We start from the raw sequence: 20,242 nt of genomic DNA on the forward strand, positions 1-20,242 counted from the left end.
GTAAAAAACTAAGACTTGAAGAAATGAGCTGTTAATCCATCTAGTAAGCATATCTGTATGTTGTTCTTCTTTTTGTCAACCAAATTGTGTCCCAAGTTTGATCCCTTGGTGCACAAATTGGCCAACAGTCCATGTATATCAGCAGTATACTTGTGTATATCAGAAGTATACTTGTGTATATCAGTCCCTACAGTCCTGCAAAAGCTCATGACTGCACATATGTAACCTTTACCTATCAGTAACTCTAGATTTGCACTCCAAAAACCAGGTGGTATAATGCAATATACATATGTTATACTGCAGAATACTAGTTACCTGAGATTTTGCATGCATGGTCCCAAATTGCTAAATGGTGATCTGAGTGTTGCTGAAAATTCCTCAAAGAAACTTGAGTCCTTGTAAGAGCAATATTGCCAAAGATTGAGCCTTAGCACTGAAGTTGTTCCTTGGGCACACCTCAGCTTCTTCTCTTCTTCTTCTTCTTTCCTTTATGCTGCTGCATTGATAGAAAGTACCAAATCTGAATCCCATGCTTGAAACATTATGTATAATTTAGAGCTTGCACCACTGATGCCCAAAGTTTCCTTAATGCAGCCAAACCAGTCTCCATATGTTGTCATCTCCTCTGCAGATTGAGCACAAAGTGCTAATACCACTACACAAATATTTGTCAACATATAGGAACTCATTGACACTGTAAGGATTTGCCTTAATTCCCAGGAAACCAGCTCTGAGATATCATGAACACCTGCCATCCTCAAACTGTGCAGATTATACCAACTTCCTGTAAAATATAACATATAGTCAACCATGTTATTCCCAAGAAGTATTATTACAAAGCCATGTTTTTTAAGCAAAGTCCACTAGGAATTTTTTATTTATTTTCTAGAAAGCAAACCACAAAGGGAAAAGTACAAGCAAGGGGGACTAGGCCTTACCTTACTGATCCTATTGAGGCAAAGAAAAAGGAAAAGCCTCTACTACTAGCAAGCATATAAAAAATAGGAACTTGAAAGTACCAAATAAGCTATGATCATTACAGAGTTTATAACACACTCTATGATGATATTACAAATGATAATGCTAAGATAATGAGAAAATAATACAAGAAAGAAAATAGAGTCAAGACCCTTGTTCTTTGGACTTGTAAAATATTCTGAAGTCTGTAGTTCTTCAAACCTGTCTTGATCTTCTAGCCTTTCCAAAAAATCTTGGAACTTCATTTATTTTTCTTGGATCTTGTGAACTTATTTGAAGTGGTAGGAGCTGTCACTTTTCGTTTTGCTTGCCTTATTGGAATATGCCTTGGGATAAATTCTTCAGTCACCTTTCCATCCCAACTCCCCTTCCTTGTATGACTTTTATTTATGAATTTTCCACTTTGCACCTGTCTAGGTGATGTATCACCCTCCCTAGCAGCATTAAAATAATTCTGTGCAGTAGACTCCTCATCCATATCAATTCTAGACTCTTCACCAGTTGGAATTGCAACTTGCAAATTCCCTTTAAAATTTGGAACTGTAACCTGCTTCTTGGCATATGATCCTGCATTTCCAGTTTTTTGCTGCTGAAATTGCTGCACTTCTATAGTATCAATAGGATTAGCCACCAGTTGCAACTGCTGTCCTGCATTGCCTTTTTGCTGCTGCTGTGCTACTGATGTTTGTTGTGGAGAGTACTGTTCATGACTTGCAACTCTTGTATCCAAACACTGCATTGCTCCCACCTCACTATGAACTGCATCACTCACTGTTGTATCTGGGTTTTTATTGTTGGAAACTGCTTTCCGTGTAGCCTTCTCAGTGTTTTTGTCAACCTCTTGACTTAATTCATGTATACTACAGCTTGAAAATTGCCTATCAGGAACCAATTCCTGAATCTTTGTGCTAATAACATCAGGACTAAACACCTGCTCTTGACATTCACCACTTATATCATTTGTATCCTTCCCAAATATGATTTGGATAGGATCCTGAGAAGAACCTGAAGACTTAATAGAATGTTCTTGATCCTTGCCCTTCCCTCTTGTAATCTCGCCTTCTTCCACATTTTCTTCAACCTGATCACTTCACAAATTCCTCTCGTCACTAAAACAATTAAAAGTGGTGGAAGGAACCTCATGGCAAGCCTTATTCATAGTGACCTTCTGTATATTTGTACTTGGAAAAGAGGCTTCAACCCACTGCTTAGTCTTACCAGGTGAGTGTTTCTGCCTTCCAGGAGTGAAAACAGATGCATTAGGATTCAAAGTAACCCCAGCACCATTAATCACTTCTTTTTGAATCCCTGTAGCATCAAATATTGCCAGCAGTTGTTGTTGTACACTAACACCAACATTGTCCTTTCTTCCAGCAGCAGAAACATCAATATTCAACTGCTTGCCAAGACTTGCCTCCACCACAGGAGCAAATGGCACAACTGTAGCATTCTCTGCTGCATTATTTCCATTTATAGGTGTTGCTACTTGTAATGAAGAAACTGATGCTGCAACTAGTTCCTGCTGTAACTTACCACCAACTGCATTAACTTGCTGCACCATATCTACACCAGAGGTTGATACATCTTTTCCCATCTTTGATTCTGCAATGACCAGTTGTTTATTAACTTCTCCATCTAACACCTCAACTACATCATTATCTTCACCATTCCTTAGTGCTACAAATTTGTTATTTATTACAATCGCATTAGACTGCACTGAACCAGTAACATTTTTCCCATTTTCCACATTATTTCCACCAATACTTTTAACTTGTATTAATGCCAACTGCTCTTGATTTTTATCAGTAGCTGAATTTCCTCCTGTTGCACTAACTTGTTTAATATTTTGTAACCTCCTTGGATCAACTGAAACTAGCTCCTTCCCAGTGTTCTTGTCATTTACTTTTCCTTGTTGTAAACACGACTGGTTCTGCCCATTATCTTGCTTGTGGTTCTTTCTCTTTGGAGTATGCCATTGACTTGCATTATGCCTTGGATTAACAAGAACAGATGACAAGACTAATGCTTGGTCAACATTAAGATTGGTAGCTAGTTCCAACAGTGATTCCTGCGCATATTTCTCTATATTTTCCACACCATTATTTGTTGTAAAATTTATATCATGAAACTGCCTAGCCAACGTTCCTCCACCATCAGCTTCTTTATTCCTTTTTTCATTCAGAAATTGGCGTAAATCACCATCAAATTTGTTCACATGAGGCTATTCTATAACCCCTGCAACATCCTTACTAACTTCATCATTATTTTGCTGCTGCGACACCCTCTTCTTCAACATCAACCTACAGTTCATTTCTTCATGCCCTAGATGATGACAAAATTTACAATATGGAGGGAGATTGTCGTAAACAATCTGCTGAAATTCCTCTACTATTTTCCCAGTAGCCTTGTCCAACAAATTCACCCTAACACGACTTGGTAATTTATCAAGCAAATCTAGTTCGACTTTTACCCTTGCCGTACTTGGACGAGATCTTTCATTGGTTGCCTTATAAATTGCAATTGGTTTCCCAACTGCCGATGCAATGGACAATAACGAAGCACGATCAAACAGGTTCGGTGCCAAATTTGGCAGTGAAATCCACACAAAAGCCCTCGAAGTTTCTTCGTTTGGTTTGAAATTCCTAGTCCAAGGGAAAATTCTATACATATAATCTTCACCCTTACTATGTAACGAGCTAATCAATCTTAAAACAGCCATTACATAGTCTTCATAAAGATCAAACCTTACGAGGATGTGCCTATACGCAAGCCACCCGATCACACAGTTTCCATGTGCACCTAATTGCTTAGGAATAATATCACGAAGTGCATGAATATCGGGATGCCCGAACGAGAATTTCATGATTATAACTTGATGCAAGCCTTCCTCAATAATGAATTACTCCACTTCCTTCAAAGTAAATTGAACAGTAGGTTCACCATGTATATATTCAACAGGTTTAAGCTTGGTTTTTGGTATAATTTGGGCGTATTTTTTGGGATATAGCTTGGCAGCGTACAGTGTTTGAGGTGTAGGGTTAGTAGTCGTCCCTCCCACAGCCATGAGAGGCTAGGGAGAGGCCAAAGCAGCCATAGGAGGCTAGGTCTCCATCGGCCAGAGAGAGAAGAGAGAGGGGAGAGCGTTTTTGGGGGTTTAGGTTTTTTTTTTTTTTTTTTTTTTGTATAAAGTCCACTAGGCATTTTGGTGCCTAGGGCTAATTTTATAAATTTTTCTCAAAGCAAATCCAACAGTTCTTTACAAATGTAGCCAAAGGCTAATAATAAGAGCAAATTAAACTAATGACCAAATTAAGACTTATAGCTTGTCTTAAATTGATACTACAAATTGCTAAAGAATTAATTAAAAGAAGTAGAAGTAACAGTGAAAACTGAAATGAATCTTGACCAGAGGTGCTGCTTGTAGTTTTGCCTGCTAAATTGCTGAATTAACCAAAACCAACAATTTTGCTGCTGCTACTGGCTGCAGTTTCCTTTGAAGAAAACCAGCGGGAGATCTCTTTGTACACACTATAGCTTTCCTTACCATGAGTGCACTAGTGATATTAGTTGCAGCCTAATCATCAGGACCTTGCCTAAGGACACTACATTCTCCAAATATTGATAATTCCTCAGTAGGATGAGCATCCCGGGGTGCTAATACCACCCACTGAGAAAAAAGCAATAAATAGATCATGAGTGCAACTTTGTAGTTCAAGCAGTCCCAAAATAGCACCGTATACCATGTATACCACTGGTATATATGTGTATATCAATCTGAAATATCTGTTGTTCATATACAAACTACAACCCGTAGATGTACAGTAAATAACATTTTGTAGTAACTCTTCCTGTAAAATACTTCCCAACTATAGTATATTGCACTGATTTTTCTAACTGCTGTAAATAACAGCATTTTACCCTAGCAGTATGCACAATCTTCAAACTGTATTGATTCCTTGCAATTGCTGCAAATAGACCTTGCAGCCTTTGTTGCTTTTTTCTCCAGTGATGCAATTCATCTTGTGACACCACTGAGTAGAACCAAGTATCAAGTTGCAATATATTGCTTTTTCCGGGCTGCTGTAAACAACAATGTTGTGCCCCAGCAGTGCTGCACAAACAAGCTGCACTGATGCTTAGCAACCAGCTTCATGAATGAATCAAACTACACCACATCATTTCCTCATTTGTAAGGATCAGTGATACAGTTATATTTCAGTTTCCCTGGCCACCTTTTGTTGTCCATGCTACACCAGGTGCTGCACGTAACATTGCTGTTTTCCACCAGCACTACATGAGCAACCAAGAAAATTACTGCTCTTTTTCATAACTGATTCCCTGCAGTTTCACATCATTTAGCAACCAGCTTCAAGAATGAATTAAAACTACACCAAATTATTTCCTCATTTGTAAGGATCAGTGATGTAGTTATATTTCAGCTTTCCTGGCCACCTTGAGTTGTCCATGCTAAACCTGCAAAATAGAGCACATTGTTAGAGTAAAATACCACCATTCTTTCCTCCAAATGGACTTGAGCATGATGGTTCATTATCACTGGAAACACCAGGTCTGAGCCACCAAGTTTGCTGATGTTTTCCAACTTGCCAACAACTTCCCTCCACACTATTCCTCTCCACCTTAGCAGCCTTCTGTCTCCAAGTTAATTTAAAAAATCCTTGTTTCTCCATGACTTTTGGTGTTTATTCCTTGCTGAAAACCAGCAAGGGTTTAGGGTTTCAGGGTTTTTTTTTTTAATATTAATGACCTAACCCAAGGAGATAACACTCCTCCGGCGGTCAGGGGCTGAGCAACACCCCCAAGCCTTATCATATATAACTGAAAAATAAAGTAAAGTACAAGGAGGGGGGCATAAACCTTACCTCCAATCCTATGGTGGTACATGAAATGGTTATCATACTAATAACAACCAAAATATCCCCTATTACTATGGTCCTAGGATTCTATATCTCTTTAGAAGAGAACTCCTCTTAATACATATAAATATTAGGAAAGTAAATAAGGGAGACTCTCCCCTTACATATAAAATGAAGGGAAAAGGCTATAATACAAAAGAAGACTATCTTCATAGAGGCTATAGACAAAATAAGAGGGTATAGCCTAAGTGAACATGATCTATAAAAGCACCAAAAGTTACAGGGAAGCTGTAGTGCTGCACTTGGTATTACTCAGTCCAAAGTGCGAAGAAATCATTGAAATCAAGGTGGTTCCTTGATCCTCTTAATCTTCCTCCTTCTGAAATTTGGCATGCCAAGTTTCTCCAAATTAAAATAGCCCTTTACAGCATCTGGTAACTGCTGCTGTGTATAGAAATGGCCAGTTGAGATAAGTTTGTGACTGTGTTTAGAAAGGGCATCTGCAGTGGCATTGGCCTCCCTGAACACATGATTGCAATCGAATTGTTGGAATTGGCTAATGAGTCTCTGAATCTTGTGATGGCATGATGTAGTCCCCTAGGTGGTTTAGCCTGATTATTGATCCATTTTGTGAGCAGTTCTGAGTCAACTTCCAACAAAACATGATGAATTCCTTGATCAAAGCACCAACTGAGCGCAAGACTAGCTGCTTCAATTTCAGCTTGATTATTGGTCCCAATACCCAGGGGAGTAGCAAAGGCATAAATGAGGTTACCATGCTCATCTCTGAGAATACCACCAGCCCCTATTTTTCAAGGATTATCCAAGGCACTACCATCTGTATTAACCTTCACTACTCCATAATTAGGTCTAGTCCAATAAAATTTGGTAATTTTGATCTCATGTGTGCAGTCTTCAACCATTTTGACCAAGTCTATCCAGTTTGAGGGCCAATGAATATGAGGAAATGAAATTCTTAACAAATTAGATGTGTGCTTAAAGATTAGGAACTTCACCCTAGCAATGTTTGAGGTTTTATTTCCATACTTAGCAGCACATCTATTCTTCCATAGATTCCAACAAATGAAAATAAGGACATCTTGTAGAAAAATTTTATGAGCCTCATTTTTGTGTTTCTATAACTAGCAGCTCATAAGTAGGACTCTGAGTGGTTTTGGATCATGGAAAATCCCCATGGTAGCAGAGAAGAAGGACCAGATATTTCTAGCAAAATGATCTGATACAAAAATGTGATCAATTGTATCAGGTCCTGGATTATAGCGGCAGTGACAATCTGAAGGATCCTGTCCAAAAGAGGTGATCTTTTCATCTGTTGGAAGCTTACCCCTTAAGGTTATCCATAAGTGAAAGGAGCATTTGAAAGGAATACTATTGTGCCAAATAAGAGAACTAGACAAATTCCTGGTTCTGTATTTTCTCACTAAATGCCAAGCTGAAGAGCAAGTGAATTCTCCATTAGAGGTGAGTGTCCAAATAGCCTTATCAGGTGTATTTTCCTAGAACTGAATCTGAGTCTCAAGAATGAGTTGTGCGACTTGAGTTGGAGCAATTTGGTTGACCATTTCTGCATTCCAATGGCCATTTATCAAGAACTGAGCAACAATAATGTTATTTGCTCTAGTTGTGACTGTTCTAAGGTTAGCTAGGGGGCCTGCCCCTAACCAATCATCCCACCAAATGAACAGCTACCAGAAACTATTCTCTAACGTATGTGCTTCTCAGCAATTTGTTTCTTGATCATTATGTGTTTCCATACCAAAGATTGACCTGTATCCCACTTTTTGATTATAGGATTGGCCCTTTGGCAGTATTTGGCTCTGAGAAAATCACCCCATAATGACTTCTTAGATCTAAAAATCCACCATTGTTTAAATTGTAAAGATTTGCATACATCAGAGATCTGCCTTACTTCTATGCCCCCATCTTCATAAGGGTAGCTGAGATTTTTCCATGAGGACAATGATATTTTCTCCTCTCTTCTTTCCAGCCCTAGAAAATATTAGCAGTGATGCTTTGGATCTATTTCAAGGTTGTTTTGGGGGGTGAAATTGCTGAGAGAGAGTGGATTAGGAGTGATTGCAATACATATCTAACCAAAGTGGCTCTACCTCCATAGCTGAGAATTTTAGACTGCCAGCCTCTATTTCTATTCACTACTTTAGAAACCATCTCAGAAAAATAAATTATTCTCTATCTACCAATGTACACAGGACATCCAAGATATGTGATAGGACTTTCCTTTTGACTAAAGCCAGTAAACCTCTTGATTTTGCTGGTAATGGGCTGAAAGAATTGTGCAAGGACCATGAAATGACTCTTGTCTTTGTTGATAAGTTGGCCTGAAAATTTCTCATATTTGGACAAGGTTTTCATAATCAGTTGAAGTGCCTTTCTCCTCTTAGAGGTGAAAATTATGACATCATCAGCAAAGCTGAGATGGTTTATCTGAGGACCCTTATTCTCCATATAAAAACTACTATATACCTGATTATGATTCAGTCTATTCAATTTTCTTGAGAGAACTTCAGCCCCTAGAATGAATAGTGCAGGTGCTAGTGGATCTCCTTGCTTCAAGCCTCTTGTGGAATGGAAGAAGCCATGCCTTGATCCATTGACAATAACAGAATACCCGTTGTTTGCCATTGTTCTCCATATCATGTCTATAATGGTTTCTTCAAACCCAAATCTTCTAAGAACTAAACAAATAAAAGACCAGGAGACCCTGTCATAGGCCTTTGCCATATCTAGCTTAATGACAACATTGCCATCAACATTTGGTTTTTTGATGCCATGAATGATTTCTTGTGCCAGCATGATATTTTCAGTGATGCTTCTCCCTTTAACAAAACCAAACTGGTTGGTAGAGATAAGATTAGGGAGAATAAGGGCAAGTCTAATACAAATGAGCTTGGAAATTACCTTGTTGGTAAAATTGCTAAGGCTTATGGGTCTAAAATCTGAAAGAGTATTAGGATGGTCAACTTTTGGGAGAAGAACCAAACATGCATGGGTGAAGTATTTTGGCATTGATTGACCACAAAAGAAAGATTGGACAACTGCCAACAGGTCCAGCTTGATAATGTCCCAACATGACTGGAAAAGTTTTCCATTCATGCCATCAGGACCTGCAGCTGAGTTGGGGTTCATGGAAAACACAACGTTCTTTAGTTCCTCTACATCAGGCATCTCCTTCAACATATCATTCTGATAATCAGTAATCTGCCTTGGAATACAGTTAAGATGGTTTTCTTTGATCTCACATGCCTCACCAGTGAAAATTTCTTGAAAATGAATACAAGCAGCCTCAACAATATCATTATCTCCTTGGATCCACTCATCTTTTGATTTCATGATCTTATGGATGTACAGTTTTCTTCTCCTCCCTCTGATTAAAGCATGAAAATACCTAGTATTAGCATCTCCTTCTTTAAACCATTGTAATTGAGTTTTCTTCTTAAGGATGGATTCTTCCACTTTTAGGAATCTTATTGTCACGACCCGACTAGGGGCCGTGACGAGTACCCAATACTTGTACCGAGCACCCCGTATCTATCATTGTACCCTTACTTCTCAGCGGGCCGTAGGAACTGTGTCACGACCCGACCCCGTGGGCCGCGACTGGTGCCCTACTTAGGCACCTCAAACAGAGTCACAACCCAGATCATCATATTAAGACTCATTCAGACTTAACATACGTTGTTCAAACTGAAAACTAATAGCAGACGTCACACAAACATTGATCGAACACTTATCTTAAGCGGTCGCCCGTGCAGAACAGTCATATCAAAATCAGAAAGGTGGCGGAACATACATCGCCCAAATGCACACACACACACGTACGAACTCATGGGCCGTCTTGGCCATAGTAGCATACGGGCCGCTTAAGAACGCAAAACAGATCCACATACAAACACACCGGACCCACGACCCACAAATATGACTACAGGCCTCTGGAACAAAACAGAACATACGAACATATGACGGGATAGGGCCCCGCCGTACCCACACAGCTACAAATGTACAGAATACACGCACAGCAAAAGGTATGTACCAAAAGTTAAGCTCCGGATCAAGGGGAGCTCTCCAAAATAGCAGAAAAGGTAGCCTAAACCGGAGGATCACCCACACGAGCTTCTGTACCGGCGGGCATGAAACGCAGCCCCCCGAAGAACAGGGGGTCAGTACGGGAGAAGTACTGAGTAGGTAAAGCAGAAGGTACAGAAATCACAATCATAACTGGAGTCAGAAGGAACAAACACAAACGTCAAAGTAGCAAATCAAACCTGTACGGAAGATAAATGTACAAATGCAAATAAAAGTCATGTATAGGGCTTAGGAACGTGGTCACCCCCCAACGCTGGTGCCACAACACATCATACTCCAGAAGTTTTTCAAATCTCCGTACAGTCTCCAGACAAATCGTATCACACACATATCACATCATCAGAACATATCAAATGCCATATCACATCATAACTCCATAGACGGTAACCGGCCCTATGGCGAGGCCTCGGAAACAGTAACACATCATACTTCCGAATATGGTATAGCGCGCACGATCACAAAGCCGGCCCGGGTACCGACGAACGAAATCATAGCGAATGGCACGAACGGAGTAGTGCAGAAACCATATGCATATCAAAAGTAATTTACAAGACTCGACATATAATTACATATAGGCATATACCGACGCCAGAAGGCTCGGGGTAGGAGTCAGGGCGATCAAAATTTATATATGGAAGTTACGAAGTTCCAAACTGCAAAACCTTTGAAAAGCAATTCACAGATCATTTTCCGAAAATCTAACATCATTCATAGTGCAAAACGTTCAATAACGATATAGGAAATTTCAAACGGACCTTTGAGTCATAGGCAAATGATTACTTTTCATATCGAACGAAAATGAGCCAAACAAACCAAATAAGGGAAGCCTCGGGGCTTGCGGGCCCACCTTGAGTCAAATCGAGGCGGCGGACACAAATCACAGACTTTAGGCTCCATAAAGCCATCTATAAAAGTTTCGGAGAGATTCGGACACAACAGCAAAAGTTAGGAAGGTTTGAACATTCTTTCAACCAAATGTAAGGAATAGGTTTCAATTGCGCTGAATGAATAGTGCCCAAACTTGCACTTGGATTTCCAAGAGTAGAATTATCCCCGAGGGTCCGATCTTGACCTAGTGTAACTAGGACATGCCAAAAGAAGGAAAGGTAAGCTTTACATACCTGGATTGCGCCTTACGCTCGTCAAATCTCAATTCCCGTTTCGTCCAAAAACTGCAAATGGTCACTTTCACCAGTTACTATTCATGAAAGTTAACATCTTAATCTTTGGGCTATACTTGGCTACCGAAGTTTCGGCAGCATTTCCCCTATAAATCTAACACCCCCGAGACTTAGCTCGGCTCAAAATACATCAACAACAACAACCCAAACATCATCAAACAACATAAACCACAATCAAGTCATTCTAACTTTAAAGTTCTACCTTACTACACAAGTTGACAACTTTCATTCAAACTTCACAATTCCAAACTTACGCCCACATTATTGTATTCATTCACCCATTCAAGATTATTCAAACCCATCCCAATTACACTCCAACAATATACAAAATTTCCCGAAGTTCATTACTTTCCATATTTCATCCAAAACATCAAAAACTTACGGCGAACATTCTAACTCGCATTGTTTCATTCCAAATTCATTAACATCAACCATAAGTCACATTTAACGTCTTTAGCATCATAAATATACAATGATATACACAAATACACCAAAGGTATATACTTTCCCATAATGTTCCGAAATCATTTTCCAACGCCAATTCAATTCGTTAAACGATCATTTACGTCATAATTGTCACAACGACGCAATAAACAAACTAAACAAGATCAAATTCACACTTCTTTCTCCTTCTTAGGCACACGGCCACAACACCTTATACACACACACCCATGGTTTTCTACACACATCAAAACTACGGGATTCTCGTCTATTCTCAATCCTTAACACATTCATACCAATTCCATAACATTTGAGGGGCAAAATTCTTACCTTTTTCTTGAATTTCCGACTTGCCGCAAACGCGCACCTTTCGCCAAATTAATTATACCCCGTTGAAGAGGGTCTTGAGTACTTTACAATTATGGGAGAATCAAGATACTTGGATTAGAATCAAAGGCTTGGGATTTTTTTTTTTTTAAAGGAAAGGGGTTCGGCCGAAGGGCTCCTAGAGCTCAAAGTTGGAGTTGCAAATTTTTCTTGATAATTTCCAAGTATTACTTGATACATATCCATATAGAGGTCATGTGCATAGCACATGACTTTTAAAAGTGGGCTTGGCCCATGCCTAGTGGCCGGCCACCCCACCTCTTTGGGCCCAAATTTTTTTATTTCAATTTCCTTGGCCCAATTCATTAAAAGTCCCGTTTTGTAATTCCCGAAACTAATTTCCGAAATTCCAAATTTACCCTCGGCCTTCCCCGATGTCTTAACATTAATGATCTCATAACCAACATAGTTGCATCAACTAGAATCAAAATATTCCCTCATAACACACAAGTCTTAATCATTTCTCGATTTCCAATTATACGAAAACACGGGACATAACATTCTCCCCCCCTTAAGAACATTCGTCCTCGAATGTTAAGTTGACCTCATGGGGCGTCATACTACTTCGGAAGGGTTCTCTTTATAGTTGTCCTTTGTTGCTTTTCCGACATGGCTTCTTTATCAACATTAGGGGGGTAAATAAAAAATTTCACATCACTGATTCAAATGCCTTCCTAATACATTTTCTCATACCCCACGTAATCACCGAACCATACGCTATATTCTTGTAATGGACAAACGCTTTCCAGACATTATAATCAATATCATGTCTCGTTATACTTCTGAGTTTCTTACCACATCGTCATAATCCCACTTCACTTCATACAAGACACTTTATGCCAAACAGATTCAGAGCTAGGGCCGGACGCGTATAAGCATATCGGACGGATTCATAGTCAAAATCAGAGGTACGGAAGTATGTCAGACAAATCTGAGATCGGAGTCAGACGTACAAAGAGGTATCAGACAGATTCGAAATCAGAATCAGACGTACAGAATTGTATCATACAGAGTCGTGATCGAAGTCAGACAGACCGAAGTGTATCAGACATATGAAGATGTATCAGACAGACGCGTGATCAAAATCAGACGCACAGAGGTGTGTTAGACAGAAACGTATTCAGAATCAGACGCACAAAAATTCATCAGACGGGAACATAATCGAGCTCAGAAATACAGAGGCGTACTAGGCAGAGCCTTATCGGAATCGGGAGTGTAGAAGTACAACAGATAGAATGTCGAATTAGAATCAAATCGCTCCTATTAAGGCTCCAATGATTCATGAGAATTTCCCCCTTTTTTTTTTGTGAACTTGTTTGCCAAGTGGTCATACAAATTGTCTTGCGTGTCGTTCATCGGCTCCTTCAGAGGTTCCGCTTATTCACACTCTTATTCTTCGTTACTCACAATATTAGTCTCCTGGACTCGGCTCTTGTTCCATATGGACACCAAACGAAAATCATACACATACACATACACACACTTACTAATACCTTACTGGCGAACGTCTCAGACTGTTGTTCAAATTCGTTCAATTTCCCAAGCGGTGGTGTACCCTTTTCTTTTTGCCCATTTAGTCTGCGTCGTTCTGCGCGACTCCTGTAAGGGCACTAATTACTCCACACATTCTATTTTCCTTTCGGTTACCCCAAATTTCCATTCATATTTATCATACTCTCACTTGTGAAAAACTGTGCATTACTTCCCAGGGGGTCACCCATCCCAGAATTGCTCTGGCTTGAGCACGCTTAACCCCGAAACTTTCATGCATTTCGACGCGTTAGGGCTGATATAATTTCGGCGATCGCCCCGCACGACCTTTGTCACGAAATTTTAGAGCAAATCGGGGTCTTAGCAAATTTTCGGAAAATTTTTATAGCGGGTCCCACCCCCGGCTAAGTCGTACAATTACCGTGCTGCCTTTCTGAATCTTCAACATTCACTTTCATACACATATACATATGATTACGGATAACCCACGGATTTAAGTCTTCGTCCCACGAATTCCGCCTCCAAATAGTCGGTGGAATCTGATAAAATATCACCGTAAGGCGTTCTCCGGCCACCGACAGAAGAAAACTAAAGTCCGACAAGTATCGCGGGACCTTTTTGTACTTAGTCTACATATTTACTTCCATATCTCTGGAAAATTTTGGGCAGAGGTTCCTCTGTTTCTCTTACTATCCAAAACCTGTACACCAGAAATACCAATCCTGCCTCACAGGGCCAACACATATACACGCACATACATATCATATCATGTCGTATCGCAGCCACACGGAGCTGATAACTTCAAATAAGAATTATAACGTCGTCGACACTTACCACACGTGCCCATCTCAAACGGCATCGGAGGCACTTTCCTGTTTACTTTCATCCAGGATTTCCAGACTCACACTGACGGTGGGGACATCTCAGTCGCCCTTGCCTTCGATCACTAGGTCGCTAATCCTTTTAAATTTCCGTTATCGTCATTGAACAACGTTTTACAGATATCATACACATACCGAGAATTTTAGGAAACTTACGTACTCATTACTGATCAAACTCGGGTCTAGCCTGGGGAGCTGCCTGGGGAGCTGCCGTGGGAACTGTGTCCCTCATCATCGTCGTCTGTCTGGCCCCCACTATTACCTGCATCTGAATCGGAGGAGTGTAGATGGCCTGGCAATTCCTGGTTCACCGACGGCCAGGACAAAGGGCTGGAGTAGGGCGTAACACTCTCCGGGGAAGCCTGTCTAACATACTGCTCCACTACCAGAGCTGCTGGCACATCCTCGGGAACCTCCTCCTCCGGCGTCCCAGAGGGATGCTCTGGTGGCTCAACATCGGGGCTATCCTCCTCCCTGGGAGTAAGAAACTCTGGAGGTATCGTCGCTGGGTCCTCCGAAGGGTCGGTGTCATAACTGTCTTCCCTGGGAGCCTCTGCTCTGGGGATCAAAAACTCTGGAGGAATCGTCTCTGGATCCTCCGAAGGGTCTGTCTCAATCGAGTAGCTGGGGATCTGCCTACTCGGTCCTGGTGATGTCCTAGGGGCCTTATTAGCACCCCCATCCCCATCATCCGAAGCGTTCCTCTTCATTATTTATCAACCTACAATCACCTGCAGGAAAAGGGTCAAAAACATTTTCCCCAAATACCGACACTTCTGCTCTTTGGAGCCTCGCTGTAGATACAGCAATTCGTAGGGGAGAATTATCCTAATCATACAGCTTTATCGCACGATCTAAGAATCCAAAGAAGAGTAACACCCTAAATGTCCTGTAGCCTCCTGTTTATAGATGTGGTGCACAACACATCGATAAACAAGACTCTACGAGACACGGCCTGTAGACATTCCAAGGACAAACCACTCTGATACCACTTCTGTCACGACCCGACCGCGTGGGCCGCGACTGGTGCCCTACTTAGGCACCTCAAACAGACTCACAACCCAGATCATCATATTAAGACTCATTCAGACTTAACATACGTTGTTCAAACTGAAAACTAATAGCAGACGTCACACAAACATTGATCGAACACTTATCTTAAGCGCTCGCCCGTGCAGAACAGTCATATCAAAATCAGAAAGGTGGCGGAACATACATCGCCCAAATGCACACACACACACGTACGAACTCATGGGCCGTCTTGGCCATAGTAGCATACGGGCCGCTTAAGAACGCAAAACAGATCCACATACAAACACACCGGACCCACGACCCACAAATATGACTACAGGCCTCTGGAACAAAACAGAACATACGAACATATGACGGGATAGGGCCCCGCCGTACCCACACAGCTACAAATGTACAGAATACACGCACAGCAAAAGGTATGTACCAAAAGTTAAGCTCCGGATCAAGGGGAGCTCTCCAAAATAGCAGAAAAGGTAGCCTAAACCGGAGGATCACCCACACGAGCTTCTGTACCGGCGGGCATGAAACGCAGCCCCCCGAAGAACAGGGGGTCAGTACGGGAGAAGTACTGAGTAGGTAAAGCAGAAGGTACAGAAATCACAATCATAACTGGAGTCAGAAGGAACAAACACAAACGTCAAAGTAGCAAATCAAACCTGTACGGAAGATAAATGTACAAATGCAAATAAAAGTCATGTATAGGGCTTAGGAACGTGGTCACCCCCCAACGCTGGTGCCACAACACATCATACTCCAGAAGTTTTTCAAATCTCCGTACAGTCTCCAGACAAATCGTATCACACACATATCACATCATCAGAACATATCAAATGCCATATCACATCATAACTCCATAGACGGTAACCGGCCCTATGGCGAGGCCTCGGAAACAGTAACACATCATACTTCCGAATATGGTATAGCGCGCACGATCACAAAGCCGGCCCGGGTACCGACGAACGAAATCATAGCGAATGGCACGAACGGAGTAGTGCAGAAACCATATGCATATCAAAAGTAATTTACAAGACTCGACATATAATTACATATAGGCATATACCGACGCCAGAAGGCTCGGGGTTGGAGTCAGGGCGATCAAAATTTATATATGGAAGTTACGAAGTTCCAAACTGCAAAACCTTTGAAAAGCAATTCACAGATCATTTTCCGAAAATCTAACATCATTCATAGTGCAAAACGTTCAATAACGATATAGGAAATTTCAAACGGACCTTTGAGTCATAGGCAAATGATTACTTTTCATATCGAACGAAAATGAGCCAAACAAACCAAATAAGGGAAGCCTCGGGGCTTGCGGGCCCACCTTGAGTCAAATCGAGGCGGCGGACACAAATCACAGACTTTAGGCTCCATAAAGCCATCTATAAAAGTTTCGGAGAGATTCGGACACAACAGCAAAAGTTAGGAAGGTTTGAACATTCTTTCAACCAAATGTAAGGAATAGGTTTCAATTGCGCTGAATGAATAGTGCCCAAACTTGCACTTGGATTTCCAAGAGTAGAATTATCCCCGAGGGTCCGATCTTGACCTAGTGTAACTAGGACATGCCAAAAGAAGGAAAGGTAAGCTTTACATACCTGGATTGCGCCTTACGCTCGTCAAATCTCAATTCCCGTTTCGTCCAAAAACTGCAAATGGTCACTTTCACCAGTTACTATTCATGAAAGTTAACATCTTAATCTTTGGGCTATACTTGGCTACCGAAGTTTCGGCAGCATTTCCCCTATAAATCTAACACCCCCGAGACTTAGCTCGGCTCAAAATACATCAACAACAACAACCCAAACATCATCAAACAACATAAACCACAATCAAGTCATTCTAACTTTAAAGTTCTACCTTACTACACAAGTTGACAACTTTCATTCAAACTTCACAATTCCAAACTTACGCCCACATTATTGTATTCATTCACCCATTCAAGATTATTCAAACCCATCCCAATTACACTCCAACAATATACAAAATTTCCCGAAGTTCATTACTTTCCATATTTCATCCAAAACATCAAAAACTTACGGCGAACATTCTAACTCGCATTGTTTCATTCCAAATTCATTAACATCAACCATAAGTCACATTTAACGTCTTTAGCATCATAAATATACAATGATATACACAAATACACCAAAGGTATATACTTTCCCATAATGTTCCGAAATCATTTTCCAACGCCAATTCAATTCGTTAAACGATCATTTACGTCATAATTGTCACAACGACGCAATAAACAAACTAAACAAGATCAAATTCACACTTCTTTCTCCTTCTTAGGCACACGGCCACAACACCTTATACACACACACCCATGGTTTTCTACACACATCAAAACTACGGGATTCTCGTCTATTCTCAATCCTTAACACATTCATACCAATTCCATAACATTTGAGGGGCAAAATTCTTACCTTTTTCTTGAATTTCCGACTTGCCGCAAACGCGCACCTTTCGCCAAATTAATTATACCCCGTTGAAGAGGGTCTTGAGTACTTTACAATTATGGGAGAATCAAGATACTTGGATTAGAATCAAAGGCTTGGGATTTTTTTTTTTTTAAAGGAAAGGGGTTCGGCCGAAGGGCTCCTAGAGCTCAAAGTTGGAGTTGCAAATTTTTCTTGATAATTTCCAAGTATTACTTGATACATATCCATATAGAGGTCATGTGCATAGCACATGACTTTTAAAAGTGGGCTTGGCCCATGCCTAGTGGCCGGCCACCCCACCTCTTTGGGCCCAAATTTTTTTATTTCAATTTCCTTGGCCCAATTCATTAAAAGTCCCGTTTTGTAATTCCCGAAACTAATTTCCGAAATTCCAAATTTACCCTCGGCCTTCCCCGATGTCTTAACATTAATGATCTCATAACCAACATAGTTGCATCAACTAGAATCAAAATATTCCCTCATAACACACAAGTCTTAATCATTTCTCGATTTCCAATTATACGAAAACACGGGACATAACATTCTCCCCCCCTTAAGAACATTCGTCCTCGAATGTTAAGTTGACCTCATGGGGCGTCATACTACTTCGGAAGGGTTCTCTTTATAGTTGTCCTTTGTTGCTTTTCCGACATGGCTTCTTTATCAACATTAGGGGGGTAAATAAAAAATTTCACATCACTGATTCAAATGCCTTCCTAATACATTTTCTCATACCCCACGTAATCACCGAACCATACGCTATATTCTTGTAATGGACAAACGCTTTCCAGACATTATAATCAATATCATGTCTCGTTATACTTCTGAGTTTCTTACCACATCGTCATAATCCCACTTCACTTCATACAAGACACTTTATGCCAAACAGATTCAGAGCTAGGGCCGGACGCGTATAAGCATATCGGACGGATTCATAGTCAAAATCAGAGGTACGGAAGTATGTCAGACAAATCTGAGATCGGAGTCAGACGTACAAAGAGGTATCAGACAGATTCGAAATCAGAATCAGACGTACAGAATTGTATCATACAGAGTCGTGATCGAAGTCAGACAGACCGAAGTGTATCAGACATATGAAGATGTATCAGACAGACGCGTGATCAAAATCAGACGCACAGAGGTGTGTTAGACAGAAACGTATTCAGAATCAGACGCACAAAAATTCATCAGACGGGAACATAATCGAGCTCAGAAATACAGAGGCGTACTAGGCAGAGCCTTATCGGAATCGGGAGTGTAGAAGTACAACAGATAGAATGTCGAATTAGAATCAAATCGCTCCTATTAAGGCTCCAATGATTCATGAGAATTTCCCCCTTTTTTTTTTGTGAACTTGTTTGCCAAGTGGTCATACAAATTGTCTTGCGTGTCGTTCATCGGCTCCTTCAGAGGTTCCGCTTATTCACACTCTTATTCTTCGTTACTCACAATATTAGTCTCCTGGACTCGGCTCTTGTTCCATATGGACACCAAACGAAAATCATACACATACACATACACACACTTACTAATACCTTACTGGCGAACGTCTCAGACTGTTGTTCAAATTCGTTCAATTTCCCAAGCGGTGGTGTACCCTTTTCTTTTTGCCCATTTAGTCTGCGTCGTTCTGCGCGACTCCTGTAAGGGCACTAATTACTCCACACATTCTATTTTCCTTTCGGTTACCCCAAATTTCCATTCATATTTATCATACTCTCACTTGTGAAAAACTGTGCATTACTTCCCAGGGGGTCACCCATCCCAGAATTGCTCTGGCTTGAGCACGCTTAACCCCGAAACTTTCATGCATTTCGACGCGTTAGGGCTGATATAATTTCGGCGATCGCCCCGCACGACCTTTGTCACGAAATTTTAGAGCAAATCGGGGTCTTAGCAAATTTTCGGAAAATTTTTATAGCGGGTCCCACCCCCGGCTAAGTCGTACAATTACCGTGCTGCCTTTCTGAATCTTCAACATTCACTTTCATACACATATACATATGATTACGGATAACCCACGGATTTAAGTCTTCGTCCCACGAATTCCGCCTCCAAATAGTCGGTGGAATCTGATAAAATATCACCGTAAGGCGTTCTCCGGCCACCGACAGAAGAAAACTAAAGTCCGACAAGTATCGCGGGACCTTTTTGTACTTAGTCTACATATTTACTTCCATATCTCTGGAAAATTTTGGGCAGAGGTTCCTCTGTTTCTCTTACTATCCAAAACCTGTACACCAGAAATACCAATCCTGCCTCACAGGGCCAACACATATACACGCACATACATATCATATCATGTCGTATCGCAGCCACACGGAGCTGATAACTTCAAATAAGAATTATAACGTCGTCGACACTTACCACACGTGCCCATCTCAAACGGCATCGGAGGCACTTTCCTG

The sequence above is a fragment of the Lycium barbarum genome, chromosome 8 (genome assembly GCF_019175385.1).
Source record: "Lycium barbarum isolate Lr01 chromosome 8, ASM1917538v2, whole genome shotgun sequence".
In the NCBI taxonomy this organism is placed as follows: Eukaryota; Viridiplantae; Streptophyta; class Magnoliopsida; order Solanales; family Solanaceae; genus Lycium; species Lycium barbarum.